Here is a 21,180-nt window from a genome sequence, read left to right as displayed (position 1 = left end):
ATCTGCATAATACATCACTACTTCCCTTACACTCGGGTACTCTGCATAAATCAATAAATAAATACTCTCTATACTCAATAAAGATATTTGATTTTTGATGCTTATACCCTTATCAAGTAGTAACCAATTTCTTTATTATAATTTAAATGCATCAGGCTGTAAATGAGATGATTTACTTGGTAGTAAGGCTTTGTTCAAGTGCGTTCGTCAAGTAAGTTACCACCCATATAACATAAATCCTACCGCCAAACCGCAACACTTATAGCAGCAGAAGCGTTTAAAGGATGAGCGAGTCAGTGTAACGACAGACATAACATCTTAGTTCCCAAGGTTGTTGGCGCCTTGACGATGTGCAGAGATGACCACTTACCATCAGGTGGTAGTCCGTTGCTAATCCACCTACGTATTTTATAAACTAATACGTTTTTTTTACGTAACATTTTATAAACGCTGATAAAATGTGAGTGTTGGTATGGTGCGATCTACATAATGGAATATATCTAGATCTACACGAAGTTCATGTAAATATACGTATTTAATACATTTATTATTTATTTCATGGATATATATCATAAGGTACAGTGTGTATGCGTATTCCCAAATGCTTCCATACGTGTTATTGAATGGGGACGGAGAGTGAGAATCGAAATGAATAATTAGCACGTCCGCTAGTGAGCTCCGATAGAGCTCAGTGGCGTGATTTACTCGCAGCGTGCGCTCCTAAGCGATACTACTCGTGTTGTTTTATTTTAAATGAACGCCGAGGGAAATTGGAAAACGCATGTGTAATATTTTGGAGCACAATTTGTTATTGTTTGCGGAGCAAACAGCGGCGAGCGCGGACAAAATGAGAATTTATAATGAACTGCGAGTTTTTTTCGGTCGCGTGCAATCAGCCGCAAATTGTTTGATCAGGTTGAGATCATTCTATCAGACATCTGCCGACGGAATTGGATTATTACATTCAAACGCGATGCAAGCTTTGGTAATTGAAAGTAAACAATTTCAGGGCCAAGAGTTTAAAAGTAATTGCCTGTATTCTTTAAAGTTCAAGAAGATAGGTTTGAAAATGTAATATTTTTGTCTATGGTAGGCAGTTTTATATAATATATATAGCGATTATATAGTGATTTCTTTAGTTGTTGATGAAACTAAAACTAAGTACTGTGTGCCTGTTCGCACGTAAAACAAATAAACTAATAATTGAACATTAATCTGAGAGAGCGACGTCACCGATTATAATATAGGAGCATTAGTTATAATAATGATAATTAAGGAACGTAAAGTTTATCCAACTACGACGAGCCAAGCGTCACGTGCCACGAAATGTATGTAGTTTGAGGAATGCTCTTTGATCAAAGCTGTCCCGAGAGCGTGTTCGCAAGGTGACAACGTATTACATACTTGAAATGCCTTAATATTCAAGTTATTCGCGAAGGTCACATCAAAATCAAATATTCGTTATATTAGTAGATAATCGCAAGGTGGAATTGAATATAATGCCACCGTTGATTTGGAATACCCTTTCTAACGATAACGGCTACTAAGACTGACATCCACTTAATTCTAAATTTCTCATCACCACTTACATCTATAATTCGTATATGAGTAGTTTTCAGTGCCCTTTCTGATAAAACTACTCATATGCAATAGTTGAAACCCTATAATCTATATATCTCTATGTTCCATATGAGATCAAAAACTGATGATTGAAAATGACTAAACATCTGCAAAAATCAAAATCAAAATAAACTTTATTCAAGTAGGCTTTTACAAGCACTTTTGAACCATCATTTTACAATTAAGTATAAGCTATCACTGGTTCGGAAAGTAGATTCTACCGAGAAGAACCGGCAAGAAACTCAGTTGTTACTCCTTCTCGACATCGCAGGATATATCCTGAAAAGATAATATATTAGCATATAGGAAATCTTTTGAAAAATTAGAATAACTTTTGTAAATTTTTTAGGTCAGCTATCATTAAAAAACTAATTATAAACATCCAATTAATACTTTCAAACAACAAATCGACCTTAATACCAGAGGTTGTTCTTTTGCCTTTTTGTTTCAAAAAATAGTTCAAGAGCGCTATCGAAAAACATGTTTTTACTCTCCTGTAGTATTTGATCAATTGGTCTGACTAGCCTCTTTATTGACTTGATATTCTAGCTACTGTGCTCAAGCTGTGTAACAACGGAACTCATAATAAAGTCAATTATTGTTTGCGTTCACGTGTGTTGTATAAAGATCTGTTATTAATATACAAAAAACTATTCGTTTCAATGTCGTATAGTGAAATGGTAATCGGCGTAATTCAAGCTACCATTGGTTTATCTCTTACCGATCAAATGGCTGCAATAATCGAATAGGAGTAGTAAAAGTAAATTAGATAATTCTACTATCCGTAAGCGAAACAAATCGCCTTTCAAATGTAGCGCCGGGCTTTAGCGCCAGCGTTATTTAATGACGCATATTTAAATATAGCAACTCCGGTCCCAGAGCCCGCCAAGACCTTACTTATTTAGAGATACCTAGCTAAAGGTTACAACGTATTATCCACAGAGGAGCGCGCCGTCTTTTACGAAATATGGTAACACAATAATAATACATGAACGCGAGTACGAGAACCCCTATAAATAATTCCAGACTCACCTGACGTTATCTTAAATAAATCTAAAGATTATATTCGGGTCCCGAGTGACCACACGCCGGTACGATTTATTTTATACTTACTTTGTATACGAGGAATCCATACTGGATGTTTTATTACTTACATTTTGTATTGGATAATAATTTTAAGAACGGATAGAATAAGTTGTGATTGCAGATGCAATCAACCCGGGCGAGCACTATTGTGTATAAGCTCTCAATGTGTTTATAATTCATCTTTATGCACTAGAGCAGTATTATTGCCTTTGAAATATATTATGTAACAATAATATATGAACAAGAAAAAACTTAATAAATAATTCAATACAATGTACTTAGCTCGAAGCGACCATACGAGTAAACGCAGACACGGCTACGAATTTAAGCTCGTTAGTTAGCAGTTATTAAAAATGCAGCTTCCCTCCGGAGACGAAAATTTAAACTAAGTGAGGCTCAAATAGCGAAGCACCTTTGCGCTGCTCGCGCGAAACTTTACAAATATATATCTTAAACTTCGTTAACTGACGTAGATTACAAAGCTCTCGGGCTATTAAAAGCGTTTGCGCGACGAGTTTTTGTGTTCTACGGAAATTGCTCTAACGCCCAAGTATGCTGATGGGATGTATGGGATCGTAGCGTGGGCTGTGGAGAGACCGAGCAGACTGAACCATTCTTTATGAATAATTTTAGAATTGTTTGTAGCTCAAACAAAATATGTACTTAAATACATATAATTATGTGTTTGTTAAGAGACAACGGGTATGGAGCTCACCTATGTTCGGTTATTGTATTTATGAAATAATTCGGTTTGCTGATCAAGTCAGAATTATCTACGAGATATTATTCAAATTTATAATATATAATGTGTCGATAGCGTGGAAGTCGTACGTATATGAGTTTAATTAAAAAGGAACGATTTTAGTCGTTAAGGGCTGTTTACCCTTTACTGAAAAACGATAAGTTACTGATGTACAATAATGATATGTCCTCACGCCTACAAAACATAGTTTAATATTATTTCTAACGTACCTGTGCTATTGTTCAAATGATCACCTCTCGTAGAATAACTTTAAGTATACAGGATACTTCCGCGGTCCCACGTTGTTGTTTCAGGTTGCTAGAACATCGCGCGGGTACATTAAAGTGCGCGGTACATTTATTCCGCAGCACCGCGAGCCCGGTGGGATTTCCTATCGGCGACATCTCGGGAAATAATCTGACTTCCGCGTTAACAAACAGAGACAAAAATCAGACTGTATTGAATTATAATGTTCTGCTTAGGAGATAAATATTCTAGAAATGATACAAATGATTTTCTTTTAAATCGAAGCCCAAATGTTTCAATTCGGTTTCTCCTCCTCTCTCCTCAACAGCTCCTCCGCAATCCATCCAAACCATTACAAAATGAGTTTAGTCGACTTCGATCAGAGTAATTAATTAAACTTTTATTACCTATAAGTGTATCTTTTTTTGTCAATTTGGACAATTAATAAAAAGACAGTCGGGGTGGACACGCTTCTGGCGCCGTAACGCGTTACGTATCAAAGCGGCTTCTTAAGCGGCGACTTATGGGACGGTCTCATAATAACTTATTACTTAATATTAAAGTAAGGTATGGACGCAATTTTTATAGCATTAGTTTTATTTAAACCAACATCAGTTAGTATGTAGGGTGAGAGACAAGACTTGCGTTACGAACAGCGTCGTATTTACAAGCCAATTCCAATTTCAATCGTCGCGTCGCCGGCTCCCGGCGGCTGCAGCTCGTCCGCAGCGCTGAAAGGCAATTTGCTCGACGCGATACGCGGAACACGATTTCAATTTAAACACTAGCCGCTGCTCTGTATCGCATTGCTTGCATTTCAACGCACTCTCTTCACTTCGGAGACCAGTAACTAATGCAACAGGACTCCTCACTTAAGGAATTTTATATCTCTTGAAAAAAGGAACTACTGAGTTTCTTGCTGGTTCTTCTCGGTAGAATCTTGTAGCTTCACATAATGCGATCATACGCAAACGGACTGCGTCAGCGATGAGCAGATTACAAAACAGCTCCAATAAACTCCTCAACACACTGACAGCAAAGCTGGATAGTCCCCTCTGGAGGTGCTGGGATTGTGCCCACGTATTACTAACGTAGTTTTAAGAATTGTTGTAATTAATTGCTTTGTTTTGATTTTTATTTTTTTATTTATGGTTTTTTTTTGTTTAAAATTAAATAACTGCTTGATTAAATAATATAAAAAAAAAATTGTAAAATGACGATTCAAAAGTGCTCGTGAAGGCCTACTTGAATTAAGTATATTTTGATTTTGATTATTATATTTGCAAAACTAGTGACACCTTTTCTCAGTACTATAAGATTATATCCATAATTATGAAAATAACATTCGTTAAGTATCACTTTCCTATACGCTGCGGCCTTCAGTTCGATTGTCTGGGTAGACTAATTAATTGTCTGACCACCAAAACAGATCCTTTTTCATGGCTTTATTTAGTTTTTTACGGACGAACAAACGATTGCTCTGGCTCACAGTGTAATTACTTTTATTTATTTAATTACTATAGTTACAGGTCAGTCTTGATGTAATACTAGTAGGTATACACACTGTCTAGGTAATACAAATTTGAAAAATCATCTTGCTGGCAAAGATCTCGAAACAAAAAAAAATATTGTAGCCTAAGTTACTCTTTATTATATCTGCCTGTGAAAGTCCCGACAAAATTGTTCCAGGTCAGGAATAAACAGACGGACAGACAGACCGACAAAAATTGTAAAAAAAGTTATTTTGGTATGTGTACCGTGTATAAATTCGTATGCATTGAGTAAAAAAGGGATATTTTAATATTACAAAAAGAAACTCCAATTTGATTATCCTACTGTATCATGTATATAATTAAAACCTTTGAATAAACGTGAACTGATCTTAAAGAACAATTCCGATTTTGTCTAAATAGCGAATGGACGCAGCAAAATAAATATCAATGACATATTGTAACCGAGTTCCACTTCAAATATCGCGTCGACATTATCGCAAGGACGTTAACCCGTTTCAGCGGCTGAAGTTAGTTTTGTAAAGCATTATTAAACAGATTATTCTATTTGCAACTACAAACAATGTACAGACCGCTGTTGGGAGCGGAATACACTGTCACCAAGTTAAGCCTACACCTCGGTCGGACGCGCTGTGTGCCAGCGGCGCTGTTCTATAAATAGACCCAACCGACTTAGACAATGTATTATCATATAAAGTACCTTATTTCATCTTTAGTTTATTTAACAATACACAATATGCATAATACATAATATATTTAATTGTTTGCAGTAGCAAACGCAGCCTAGTCAGGCTACTTTCCTTAATTATATTTAATTTCAATAAAAAATCATTTGCTATTAAAAGTGTTGATGATATACAGATTACTCTCCTTTTGTATTTGTTGTTGTTGGTATTTAAGGCACGGCTCCTCTAAGGCTTTTTGGAGCTTAGCGCTGACACGCATATTCATTCAAAATAGATGAATCATTATCCGGATTTCGTTTAATTATGTTATTAAATATTTGTAACACGCACAATAACAAAATGCTGTGTTCTATGATATAATTAGTTTTCATATTTCATATTTGGTCGAGCATCGGTTTGTGTTTGTAAGGTACGTGTACAATTTTATTACACTAAAATTGTACACACGCAGGTTTCCTCACGATGTTTTCTATCACCGCCGAGCACGAGATGATTTATAAACACAAATTAAGCACATATAGTACATATATATATATATATAAATATAGTAGTGCTTGTCTGGGTTTGAACCCGAAATCATCGATTAAAATGCTAACTACTGTAATGTAATGTAATGTAATTCCACGAATTAGAGATTCAGCGTGTTATTAACTCGTTCACATTTCGTTAATCTAAATAAATTTACATAAAATATACGATTTAGTAATTCGTGAGTGTCTTGGTGATTGTTTTCTGCGCCCACTCCCCACCACCACAGACACACAGATTCTAACGCCTCTGTACAACTCCATTTGACAGTAAACATCTTTTATACCCTTTTTATATTTATAAATGTTATCTTAAGCCACCCTCAAGACAAATATTCGTGTACATTCTTTATATAAAATATCTAGGCGATCGGTCTAAAGGGCCGCCTGATGGTAAGTGGTTACTTCGCCCATAGACATTGCGGTATAATACCCAACCTGAGGAACAAAGATGTTTCTTATGCTGAAACATAACAAAGTAGAACTGTTTACTATTTGTAATGTGATAAGAGGGTTGTATGTATATATGTATAATAGACGGGCATTCACAGAGTCATATCGATATAGTAGAGTGAGTATTAGCTATATTTATGTGTTAGGTATAAAGGCAGTATAAATAATGAAGATTTAATTCATAAATCATAACATCGATAATTCCCCGAAAGTGTCCATTACGTAATATTAAATTAGTTTCATAAAAGTGTAGACGTAGCGCGGATGAAAGTTGCCAGTCCGCGCCGAGCGCCTTCGCACGGATGCTGATAAAACTATTACGAATACATCAAAACTTGCCATAGAAGAATTGTAGATCTCAAAAAGTTTTATAAAACTTCGAGATAGTATTCACAAACTTTTATGAATAAATCACGGTAATTGCTTTGAAGTACAAAAGTGGGGAAAAAATGGAAAACGTATTATAGCGCAATAAAAATTGTTTTAATTATTTTTCCAAGTTTATATGATATTAACACTTTAATACAAATTAAAAATTAAAAAATTCAGGAAGTAACTCATGTGTACTGCTACCGCCAAATAACAGTACTCAGTATGGTTGTGTTCCGGTTTGAAGGATGAGTGAGCCAGTGTAACCACAGGCACAAGGGACATAACATCTTAGTTCCCAAGGTTGGTGGCACATTGACGATGTAAGGAACAGTTAATGTTTCTTACAGCATCATTGTCCATGGGTGATGGTGACCACTTACTATCAGGTGGCCCACATGCTCGTCCGCCAACCTATACCATAAAAAAAATCACGTTACATGATAAATGAACATTTTTAAGATTTTTTAAATTCGGGTCAGAAGTTCCTGAGATTAGTGCGCTCAACCTAACAAACAAACAATTCAGTTTTAAAATACGAGTAATGAATAAAACGTTCTATAAAGGACGTATCAAGCAAATTAACATTGCATTTAAAAGTTATTACTAGAGCTGTATATTTGGTGATAATGAAATGAAATAAGCAATGCACCACACTGAATATTGAAGGCTTTCGACCAAGTTTGTCATATACATCATAGTATTCTGATAAGTGTTGCGCAGACACGTTAAGGTTCTACTAGAGCTGCGCTTGATTGCCTCAGGTCTCCTCATAAGGTTACGTTCATCGGTTGTCTCATGTCAAACTACCGCCAGTTTTGGACATAGAATGTATATAGAAAAACTGGTAAGAGTTTTGTATTTATGAATTATGAAGTTAAAATGTCTGCGGAATTTTATTATACAGAGTCGGAAACTTGGCGTTTTAGTTTATCCTTAAATATCGTGTTCATAGAATAATTTATTACTGACTCTATCAAAGTAATGTTATGATGAATATACATAGCATTTTAGATTTCTTGTGATGCCACTGTAAGTTATTATTAATATATACATTTTTTAATCCTGAAAGGAGTATCGAACTGCTAAGTTATAAATAGACCGGGCAGGCTCTTTTGTTCGTCTGCTCTGAAAATAGATTAAATTTCTGTCCCAATACTTCAAAGGAAACCTTGAGATCTTGACTCTGTCTATAATAACCCAATTTCAAAATTGCCCCGACTGTATAATAAGTATTACACAACATATTATACATCTACCGAATGTACCGATGTCGATACGGCTCGCTTAGTATATTTCAGCTACTTTCATAGTATAATGTCATACGGTATTGTGCTGTGGAGCAATGCAGCCGCTATCCATACCATATTTGTGCTACAGAAGAGGGCTATTCGCGCAATCTATAACCTAGGAGCTAAAGAATCGTTAAGGAATAAGTTTAAAGAAATCAAGATATTGACTGTTGCTTCTCAATATATATTCTCTATTGTTATGTATGTACGAAAAAATATTAATGATTTAATGAGAAAATGTGATACTCATAACATTGGTACAAGGAACAAACACAAACTTGTTACTCCTGTTACTCGACTGCGTAGAGTCAGTAACTCCTTTGTGGGGCAATGTATACGGTTTTACAACAGGATCCCAGAAAGCGTTCAAAATGCCTCTGTTGCCAAATTTAAAAAAATATTAAGGAACGCTTGTGTGCAAAAGGTTATTATACAATTAATGAGTTTATGATCGATAGCACACCTTGGGAATGAAACGATCGCCTCCTGGCTATTTCATCTCATATTAAATTGTTTATTTATATAATACATAAGTCAAACAAAAAAAAAAAAAACCCGCTGAGTTTCTTTCGCCGGTTCTTCTCAGGTCAGGGTATTTTCTTTTCTTTCTTTCAATTGACCATCAATAAGAAAGTGTAATGCTTCTATATTGAATAAAGTTATTTGAGTTTGAGTTTCTTATGTATAATCTACTGGTTGTTTTAAAAGTACATTATTTTCATAATTCTCAAACGCTAAATAAGTCTGAGTAAGTGGAAACGGTTTTTATAAAAACGCTAAGCGCTCGGTAGCGCTTCGGTCGGCGCTGAAGCCCGAGCAGCCGATTAAAGAGTTTGCACTTGACTTATCGACAGTTGCAAATTAACACGAGAGATTGCCCGATTATTACCGATAATTTAACTTTACCTTTTTCATAAGCCAGCCGATCCCTTCATAATGTTGTTTTAAATATTTTAGTTATTATGAAATTTAATTAGTAAACTTTATGAAAAGCTAGTTGCCGCTTAGACGACTGCAGACACAAAGGCTAGGATTTAATTCCGAGTTGGGGTAATTAGAAGTGATTTTTCGAGTAAATCTCACCGTACAGAAGTACCGAGCAGACTGTCCAGTCGTGTCACACATTTGCTCCAACGGTTGGCGAGGGTGCACATGCTCTAAGTACCTACTGAGCCATACAGGCTCTCTTTTATCATATCATAAGCCGAACTTATTGCGGGTAGTTGGCGTACCTTCCGACTCTTATAAAAACGACCGCTCAATAGACTGCAGGTCACTTTGTCATCAGTCGTCGGTCGGTAAGAGTGTATGTACTTTCTCTACTTAGCAGTAAGATCGTTTATTTATAATTGTGGTTTTGTGTTTATTTATGTGTTTGATCATATCTGAAATTAACGGTTGTTTGTGATTGCTCAATATTTTGAATTACTGTTAAAAATTAAGATTATTTTTAAATAAATTAGCTATAGGTTGTTTCAATTGTATTTTTTTTTAATTATTTTTATTCTGATTGCTAAAAATATAGTCATATAAAATATATTTATATAAATATAATGTTGTATATAACAGAGGCTGATTATATAATAAGTTTGTGTTTCTTCCCCAACATATCAAATTATCAAATATGTGTTCGCAGTTTTCCGGTGGAGGTACATACATATGTATTCGTACGGATGGGCGTATCTGCACGCCGCAAAACCGCTATCATCGGTTTGCCTATGGGGTCGAGATCGTCAAATAATCGAAACTCAAATCATTAGTACAATGGAATATATTGAAACGATAATATTGCACGCCTACATGAGCTTACCATAGACCGCGAAGCAGTTGTTAGCACATAACATATAGGTTGGGTTTCTAATTTGTAACCGGAGTTGCTAACATTCAATCAGTTCATTTTTTTTATACTATAAAAACTTTACATCTCAGACTTAAACTCAAACTCAAATTCCTTTAGTGAATATGGAAGCATTACACTACCAACACAACCACCGGTTCGGAAAACACCCTGCCCTGAGAAGAAACGGCGAAAGAAAATCAGCGGGTCTCTTTAGAGAGTCCTTAAATGTTGTTGTGGCTGTATATTGGCTCACTCATCTCTTAAACGGCAACACTAGGAATCCTGCTTTGCGGTACATGACAATGGTGGAGCGTAGTTAGCCACAAGACCGCACAAACAAAGCCTTACGACCAATGACACCAATTTCATGTATAAAAAACTGATTAGTTTATCTATTTATTAATTCAGAGGTACACAAACACAACATATATAAGGAATCCTATGCATGTGAACACAAGCAGTGTTCACATACACTTATAACATTCAATTACATGTATTAGTATACAGTCCGAGATAAATAAATTTCCTTGGTACTGTGACGTTATGTGCTACGAAGAATTATTGAATTAATGGCGATCGCTTCGGTGACCATTGTGTTGTATTACCCAGAATGCTCAAGTAAGTAAAGTAAAGTAACAGCCTGTGGATTTCCCACAGCTGGGTTAAGGCCTCCTCCTTCCATTAAAACATTTCGCACCACGCTGGTCTAATGCGGATTAGTGGAATGCACATGTGGCAGAATTTCGATGAAATTAGAATTAGACACATGCAGATTTCCTCACGATGTTTCCCTTCACCACCGAGCATGAGATGAATTATAAACACAAATTAAGCACATACATATAGTGGTGCTCGCCTGGGTTTGAACCCGTAATCATCGGTTGAAATACACGCGTTTTAACCGCTGGGCCACCACAGCTTTTATACAAGTAAGGTATTACGAGAATTTTTGAATGTGGAATGTGGATGGGGAAATATATTACGAAAGGTATAGACCGATAGTTATCAATTCTGTAATCTAGTGCTATTACAACAGGCTGTACAGACACCACTTTAAATGGAACTTAATCAATAAACAAGCAAATGACATTCGTGATTAATCGTCGAATGTATCCGTCGAGGTTAGGTACCAGTCCCGGTCCCGGTCTCGATCCCGGTCCCGATCCCGGTCTTAGAATGAGGTAATCTAATCGCAGCGCACGAGACGCGTCTCTCGTTCCAATTCACTCAGTGTGCGGCTTACTATCTTGCTTTTTATTATTAAGACTGAATTAGTGATTACATTATAATTATATATTACGAGCGCTATGTCAAGCTTAACGACTTAATTAATGTAATTAAACAATTTAAATATAGAACACTCCACTCCTGTTTAATTTCCTTTAACTTAAAAACTTGAAACAATAGTTAAAAATACGTTCAGGTTTTTCCCGAGATTCTCTAGAGAAGATTTTAAATATGGAATGGGAACCCATTTTGTATTTTCAATGAATAATTGAAAACCTTTCGTTGGAACTCTCCGAGTACTTGCATATTAAGGCTTTATTAAGCAAAACCTTTCTGGCGAAGGTTTTGTTGTGGGCTATACATGCGAAGATTTAATTTAACGACATATATTAAGACACTAATCTAATTTGTTGTTAAGTTGGGATGAAAACTATAGTAACAGCCTAAAAAAGTCCCACCGCTAAAGAAAATGTTTCGAATTTTTCCATTTTGTTTCTTCATTGTAACATGTGTGTTATTTTCATATGATAGGTAGAGGTAGTCGCAAGAAGAATGAGAAGCGCTGTTTTTGAACCCACGATCATCGGTTACGATCTACATGTTCTAACCAATGGACCGTCTCTGATCGTAATGAGCGGAAGAGACAAATTGAATGAGCAATAACTTTATTTCAGTGCGTTCATTCATTTACGTTAAAGATGTTTTTTATAAAAAATATATTTTTATTCCATATCGTTGAGTTTCTTCTCAGTTCTTAAGTATTTATTTCCGAAGAGATATAATTTTATTTTACAATCAATAATAAATTGAAGCCTTACATCAAAGAATGGCTTTAGAACAGAAATTGTTTATTACAAAATTATAAATTCATTCAGAATAATTTATTCTGTATGCACTGTACAAAGATGCCTCGTATAACAATCTTGAGGAATATAATATTATATATGACCAAATTAAAAGCCACAAAAAAATTAACACAAATAATAAAATAACATATAATATAAATACATAAAAAGACAACACAGTTCAAATGATGACAATGTTTTACATCGGTAATCGAATTCCAGATTAAAACAAACGAACCCGTGAACCAACGCCACGAGTGAAATAAATAAAATATTTTGTCACAATTATCGCACCATGTAATCAAAGGTGTGTTTACTGCCTGAACAGAATTTTAAACAACCATAGTTTTAAAGTAGAATAATACTATTTTAACGTGACAAATATACATTCATTTCGAACCTATTGTCAAGCAATTCGCCGTGATTGCAGCCATTCAAATCTAAGTTGACTAAGATTTCGCCCTGAATTTATAAGGACCTGACCATTCCGACCGACGTTTAATTTAATAGATTGTCTCTGAAATCGAACCTAATCAAATTCTAATCAATACGCTTTGAATCCAAGTTTGAGCAACTTGTAGCTATTGCCATTTCAATCTTCAAAAAGTCAGCTCAGAACCTCTACAATAAATACTAACAAATTGTGGATTTCTTTATTTCGATGTAAAGAAGATTAACCTAAGTGAAATATTGGACTGATATTGATAATGACTTACTTTATTGCAGTTCATGGAGATTAACTGTTAGTTAGTACAGTTGTTGTTAGCTATCTCTTGTAAAACACCGAGGGAAACTACTAATTTAGACGGCGATAGTATACTAATAGTCAGTTTATTTAAAGCTTGGGTTGAATAGCATTCGGTTTCGGCTGCGAGTTGATTTCAGTCCGTTTTTTCTCTAGTTTTTAAGTTTTCAACGGAAATTTCAATGCTTTCAAAGTAAGGTCGTTAGGAAATTAGGTCGACGCTAGGAAAGGCGTACCTATTGAACTTGTTGGACTATTTTTATCTCGTTTTACAAGCAACATCTCGCTTGATTACATAAGAAGCGAATCGAAAACGACATCCAGTCAATTGCGCTCTAAAGGCAATTCAGTTCGCTGCCGACTCGCGACACGATATTAAAAACTTAAGTGGCTCATACACATTACACAATCTATAGAAATACAGAGCAGAATGATCTTCGATTTAGAAGTTAAGTACCCTTCAAACTAACGATATTATAATAAATCACAACTAACTAACCTTTTATTAATTTCATTCAAAATAGCTCGGCAGACTAGCTAGTGCCCACCAAATTGTAACCATTACCTATTGACAATGATTGCTATGAATATTAACTATTCCTTTCGTGGCTACCACTACCAACCATGGGAAGTAAATGCATACACTGGGTCACTCGCTTTTAAAATATGAACTCAATAATAAGTAAGTATATCTGCGCGGCGGTAGCATTTATGACGGCTGTCAACCCAGATAGGCAAACAAAGCAGCAAGTAAATAATTATATATTATTGTAGAAGGTTTTTCTTGATATAACGTGTGACACAAAGAGTAATTATACACTCATCACATGTAAACAAATTGTTCAATTAATAAAAGTTTTGCTGGACGACATATTTTGCAGGAAAATGATTAAAACTGGAACACTTGACAGGTTTTCAAACAATACGGTTACCGGTCTCTGTGTTCGAGTTTTCATTAAACTCGACACTTTAGTGAAAATATCGTTGCAGCCCGCGAACTCACTCGCTTTTTCGGGATTTAGACTTCCGTGGGACTCCAGCTTGGTCTTCATGAGTACGATGATTTGGCCGTAAAGTGCGCAGCAGAGGAGTAACTTTCACATTTGTATCATTACTATTATATTTTGTTTATATTATGTTGGGTAAAGGGAAAAGTACATCGTTTTATTTCTGTATAAAACATCGAAGCATGTATAAACGTAGACGTATACACTAAATTCATAAGAGATCCAGTATTTTAGCAGACATTAATATACATATATACATTAATAAATTAATATTATGCTGCGTGTAGAACATTTCGGGGATTTTAAATTCAAATATATCTGAATGAGTAACTTTGTTAAACCTACTAGTATTTTGTATTTTCTACGTTTTATTAATTGCCAGTAAGTCCGTCCGTCTGATCGTCTGTCACCAGGCGGTATCTCATAAACGTTGATAGTTAGAGACTTGAAATTATTGCCGATGATGTATTTCTGATGCCGCTATAATAACAAATAAATAAAAACAGAACAAAATTAATATTTAAGGGAGGTCCCATACAACAAACATTACTTTTATAGTGTTTTTTAACCGACTTCAAAAAAAGGAGGAGGTTCTCAATTCGTCGGGGCCTTTTTTTTTTTTTTTTTATTTTTTATGTATGTTACCGAATTACTCGAAGATGGCTGGGCCGATTTTGACAATTCTTTTTTTGTTTGAAAGGGCATGTTTTACAGGTGGTCCCATTGTCAGGAAATCAGGATCTGATGATGGGATCCTGGAGAAATCGAGGGAACTCCTCAAATTTTATAGGCAAACCTATAGTGATTTCGGTTTTATTCGAAGTGCCTTGGTCATACGCTCACGAAAAGTGACATTTGATGAAGTGGAACTGATGATGAAGACCACAACTGGTAATCAGAACCTAGAAGAAAGTAACTATTTTACGGGTTTAGTTCTATTTCTTTAAGATAGTCGTCAAGCAATTGATGTTAGTAAACATGCCTATGATGAAGTCTAGCTGATGGTGGACTACCAGGAGAAGTCCTCAATGATTAACGGCATTGCATCGGGAAAAAATGGTATTGTCTAATTGGCGATAAGCAGTTAACATTAGGCTATTGTAACTTAGGTAACGCTATAAAATCGTAAATTAAATCGTAAATATTAAAAAATCGTAAATTGGTTATGGATGTAACTGATTATTTTTTTCTTTTTAGTTCATTTTTGAAGGCGGTTTTTTTTATTTATAAAAATTTATTACGGGTACGGAAACCTATGTGCGTCCTTTGTACCCTACTCACAATTGGCCGATTTGTCTGTACGAGTTGCAAACTGTAACGAATGAATAATAATAGGGGTATTTTATAATCGTCGCCCCTTGCACTTGTTCCTGCTGAAAAAGTGTCTGATCAACTTTATATATTTTCCGAACGAAATATATCGACACGTCCGCTTTTTTGCAAACACTTTTATGGAACTGGTTCGTTTTCAATTAAAACGATTAAATTCGTTTTATGGCAATAGTTGTTCCGTTCACAAAATCCTTGCATTTCTATTCGGAAATCTATATATATTTTTTGGCGTGGTACGGCGCTTCTCTTGATTATTCAACTGCTAAAAGCCACTACTTTGCATTGCCGGTAACTGTTTTATATCGTATGTTGTATGTTCTATATAATATCAGCACCATTGCCTAAGTTTCTGAGTACTCAATTATTTGATGAACATATTCATTGTAGTAGTATGGACAAAAGTATTAAATTCAAAATACACTAAAAGAGCAGTTGCACCATTATCAGTTCACCACCAGAACGTACTTTCACAATTCCACATGACAATAGAATATAAATCAAAAAATAATCTGACTGAAGAACGGGCAGATAAGTGTACTAAATGAGTTTCTCATATTTAAAGAACTACTTTCACTAGCAAGCGTTGAAATACAGCGCCTTTTCTAACTTATGTTCATAAGGTTCCGTGGTGTAGTGGTTATCACATCTGCTTTACACGCAGAAGGCCGCCAGTTCGATCCTGGCCGGAATCACATTTTTCTTTTATTTTTTTAATTATACGTGACCTATTACCGCGTAATTCTTTGAAAAACCTTTCAAAATCAAAATCAAAATCAAAATAAACTTTATTCAAGTAGGCTTTTATAAGCACTTTTGAATCGTCATTTTACAATTAAGTGAAGCTACCACCGGTTCGGAAAGTAGATTCTACCGAGAAGAACCGGCAAGAAACTCAGTAGTTACTCTTTTTTAACATTTAAAAAATACAACGTCATGTTAATTAAATACAATTATTTCAATTAATGTATCCTGCTTGGAAGTCAACAGGTATTAACTCCACGCTTTTTTATCATCTACAAAATCTTGTATCGAATAGTATGCTTTTTCTAACAATGTATTTTTAACAAACGATTTGAATTTACTAAACGGCAAAGTTAAAAATTTCTGCGGAATTTTATTATAGAAACGGATACCTTGCCCCAAGAAGGATCTATTGACTTTGCGGAGTCGGAAACTTGGCGTTATAAGTTTAACCTTACTTCTAGTGCATATACAATGATTATCACTGATTTTATCAAAGTGATCAATGTTACTGTGAATATACATAATATTGTTGTAAATATATTGCGACGCAACAGTAAGTATTCCTACTCTGTTAAAAACATCCCGAAGAGAGTCTCTAGCTCCAAGATTATAAATAAACCGAATTGCTCTCTTTTGTAAAATAAAGACAGATTCAATATCTGCAGCGTTACCCCAAAGTAATATGCCATATGACATAATACTGTGAAAATAACCAAAATAAACTAAACGAGCGGTATCAATATCAGTTAGTTGTCTAACTTTTCTAACCGCGTATGTTGCGGAGCTGAGTCAATTACGTAGGGCTGCCGTTGAGGATGCAGAATGAAACCGAACGAATTTAACTTATACGTTTATTTAAATAATTTAATTTAACAATTAATTATTTCTAATTTATAATATACGTGACAGTCTGTTCGATGTTAGAACAAAAAGTGAAGTTCTGTAGTCTGAATTACATATTTATATACGAAATCGGTAAATCACTGAATGGTCCCCACGGTATGGTGATTCTTGGTAGCGCTCGATGTTCGGGAGGTCTTGCGAAACAAAGCAGCGACGCTGGCAACAGGTGGTAGCTTCAAGGAATGCATGGTGTGATTATTTCTCACGGTATGGTAATTCTTGGTAGCGCTCGATGTTCGGGAGGTCTTGCGATTATTTCTTAACAACTCCCTCCGCAGGATCAGCAGCTATTTGGAGACTTTTGTCGAAAATAGTGCTGATAGAGACATAGGATCTCTGGGGCTGTCCTGGACTTCTTGTGTTCTGGTTGCCTCATTTTCCTTCTGGTTGGTATTTTTTGAATGCATACATTTGCGACGAATGAGGACGATGCTAATAGTGAGTACTGATGCACCGATCAGTAGGTAGACAGGTATAGTCGTGTGATAGAGCGTGTCTAAGTTCGACAATTCCAAAGTCACTGGTTCTTGAGAGGCAATCCTGGTATTGGTTTAATGTAAGTGAGTCAAATCTATACTGTTCAATTTCAAGATGTTCTTCGCTGTCGCTTTGTATAGATCTTTATTACTATATTCTATATTCAACATATTCAAAACTTGTCCTTTTACTTGATCATGGTGGTGAAGATGGACGTTTGTAGAGCACACCCTTTAGGTATTTCAGCTAGATAGCTTCCGAGAAGGTTTTTGTATTGATCTTGAGAACAGGTTAAATGAACTTTCGTTAAGTTGGGAAAGCTCAGAACATAGTGACAATCATCCAATTGTTCCATGGCTTGAGAAGATAAGATTACTGGAGTAACCCGACAGGTTTCATGGAGTATAAGATGTTGAATGCAGCTCGTTTGCTCTCCATAGTGTCGGTTTAAGTTGTCCTCGCAAAGATGACCGTGACTGTACTTCGGACATTCTGTCTCTATATACAGTAGATCTTTCTCGTGAATTGCTACGTATGGATAGGTAGGGATTATAATTTTATCATTACTATTAGGGGCTAAGGACAATTTGTAAAGGATGTAGTTATTGGGATTCATGATTGGAAACTTAATTACCAAGATTATATCATTATCTTTATAATAATATCCTAATCTTAATAGATCTAAATATTCCCTAAAATTAATATCTAGCACTACATTTGAATTGTATAAACCTTTTAGTTTATTTAACATAACTATATAAGTGTCGTAATCGAGAACGGAATAATGGATGCTTTTAGCTCTTATGAATGCCAATAGATTCTGTAGTTTTGACAACTCTTGTGACAAATTGTCTATGTCATCACCTAGTATTGTAAGTAGCTGGGCTAAATGAAAATACTTAATTGCATCTTCTTCTTTCCTAACATCATTATCTAAGATGGTTTTAATAATGTTCTCTATTTTCCTCTGGTTTTCTACTATCCTATCTGTAACATTTGAACTCTGAGATGCCCACTGCTTGCTTAAACTTATTTGATGATTTATTTCAATGGCTAAGTTATTTTCGTTCTTTTGTAGAATAGCAATGGCATTTTCGTACTTTAGTGCGTCCGTATAATCTAAATTTCCGGAGATTAGGTACCCGTTTCAGGCGCGACTTGGGTACGGGTCCTCTCTTTCTCTTTGTATAAATATGTATAGGTAAATCTGTTACAACCGTATCGTTCGTATAGCGGGCAGCTAATTTCTGTCTATTAGCTAGGGGATTTCTGACATAGATTCGTTGATCAGGTGCATATGTTTTATTTTTTATGCCATTTCTATTAATGTTCTCGGTTATTTCAGTACGACGCTGAAGGGCGGTTTCATTAATGATTTCGTATACCTTTAACATTCGCTTACGGTGATCTAGTATATATTCCTGCAATAGGTGCTCTGTTAAATAAGGATCGTAATAATCGGCATATTCATCGTATATAGAATTGTCAATGAAACTATTGTAATTTACTTCTTTAGATTTAAAGTAGTTCGTAGGGGGTGGGTTCCCGGATTTTGAACCTTGCGATAAAATAGCTAAATCGTTATATAGAGCGGTCTCATCTCGTTGGTCCGCGAAGTTGTTCACTAAAGCAGTTCGAATGCCTTGCCAGTCGGATGGAATCCCATTAGAATTAATTAAGCGAGCAGCAGAGCCTGTTACTTTGTTAAGAATTCCGTTGAGAAGAGCACACCTACTTAATTCACTACTACTATCACTACAAAACTGTCCTACCAATTGATCACATAATTTTAAAAATCTAGTAAGTACATTTGGGTTCCCGTCGAACTCGGGTACCAACCTTAAGGCTTTATAAATGGTGTCTAACTCAGACATTTCCGTTTGTTCTTCTATACTACTTAAACTAATATCTCTTCTATTATCTACGAAAGTTTGCCTACTACTAATAACTATCCTAGGTTCCTTCGATTTTCTTAAATGAAAAATCTTGGCAAATTTTATTAACACACAGGTTAGTTAGGCTAGGATTGAGCAACCACTAAAAAGAATCTAGTGTACTCACATGAACATGTTTCGGTCTCTCTGCGTTATCGATGTCTGGATACCTCTCGTGCAGCACTACTCGTAGATTCGGATGCTACGGATGCAGCAGCTAGACAAGCTACGGCGGGGCTTCACGCGATTACGGAAATCTTCTACGCGAAACGTTCCGCGAGCATCCTACCGACTGCGCCAATTACGTAGGGCTGCCGTTGAGGATGCAGAATGAAACCGAACGAATTTAACTTATACGTTTATTTAAATAATTTAATTTAACAATTAATTATTTCTAATTTATAATATACGTGACAGTCTGTTCGATGTTAGAACAAAAAGTGAAGTTCTGTAGTCTGAATTACATATTTATATACGAAATCGGTAAATCACTGAATGGTCCCCACGGTATGGTGATTCTTGGTAGCGCTCGATGTTCGGGAGGTCTTGCGAAACAAAGCAGCGACGCTGGCAACAGGTGGTAGCTTCAAGGAATGCATGGTGTGATTATTTCTCACGGTATGGTAATTCTTGGTAGCGCTCGATGTTCGGGAGGTCTTGCGGTTATTTCTTAACAAGTCTTCCTGTTAGGGATGATAAATGAGAAGTCCACTGAAGTCTGGAATCCAATTCTATTCCTAAAAACACCGTAGTATCAGCTACTTCAAGACGGTCACCATTTAAAGATATATTATAATTTTGCTTGCTAACATTAGGTACGGTAAAAACTACACATTTTGTTTTTTGAGCATTCAAAACTAAATTATTTACTGTAAACCAATTGTGTATCTGTGATAATGCACCGTTCACATCGTCATAGTCATTTTTTTTCCTGTCAACCTTAAAAATCAGCGAAGTATCGTCAGCAAACAACACTATATCACAAATACCCTTAACATAGAAAGGAAGATCATTTATATATACTAGGAATAGAAAGGGACCCAAAATTGAACCTTGTGGAACTCCCATTTTTAACGTAGATCCAGAAGACTTTATTCCATTAATGAAAACTTGCTGGATTCTTTGACTTAAATATGAAGCGATGAGATCAAGAGCTTTACCTTTAACACCGTAATATTTGAGCTTATAAAGAAGCGTTTCGTGTTCTACACAATCGAATGCTTTAGATAAATCACAGAATACTCCAATAGCGTTCTGTGATTTCTCCCAAGCATCGTAAATATGTTTGAGAAGCGCAATTCCCGCATCAGTTGTCGAGCGACCTCTTCTAAAACCGAATTGCTCACCATGAAAAATAGCATTTGTACCGAAATGGACGAGAAGTTGATTTAAAATAATTTTTTCGAAAATTTTACTTAAGGATGGGAGTATTGAAATAGGCCTGTAATTACCGGGATCGCTTCTGTTTCCAGTTTTAAAAAGTGGTAAAACTTTACTACATTTTAACAAGTTAGGAAATGAACCCGTGTCCAAACTCTTGTTAAAAATTACTGCTATATACGGAGCAATATCGTATATGATTTTATTAAAAAAA

The 21,180-nt window shown here is 35.5% G+C and overlaps 1 non-coding gene across 1 annotated transcript; it reads left to right on the top strand.

Moving 5' to 3' along the window:
• Positions 1 to 16,147: 16,147 nt before the first annotated feature.
• Positions 16,148 to 16,220, top strand: Trnav-uac. Its single transcript has one exon. It is a non-coding gene; the product is annotated as a tRNA-Val (tRNA).
• The last annotated feature ends 4,960 nt before the right edge of the window (positions 16,221 to 21,180 follow it).

The sequence above is a fragment of the Vanessa cardui genome, chromosome 16 (assembly GCF_905220365.1).
Source record: "Vanessa cardui chromosome 16, ilVanCard2.1, whole genome shotgun sequence".
Taxonomy (NCBI): Eukaryota; Metazoa; Arthropoda; class Insecta; order Lepidoptera; family Nymphalidae; genus Vanessa; species Vanessa cardui.
Note: the sequence above shows the minus strand (reverse complement) of the source record. Positions and strands in the feature narration are given on the sequence as shown.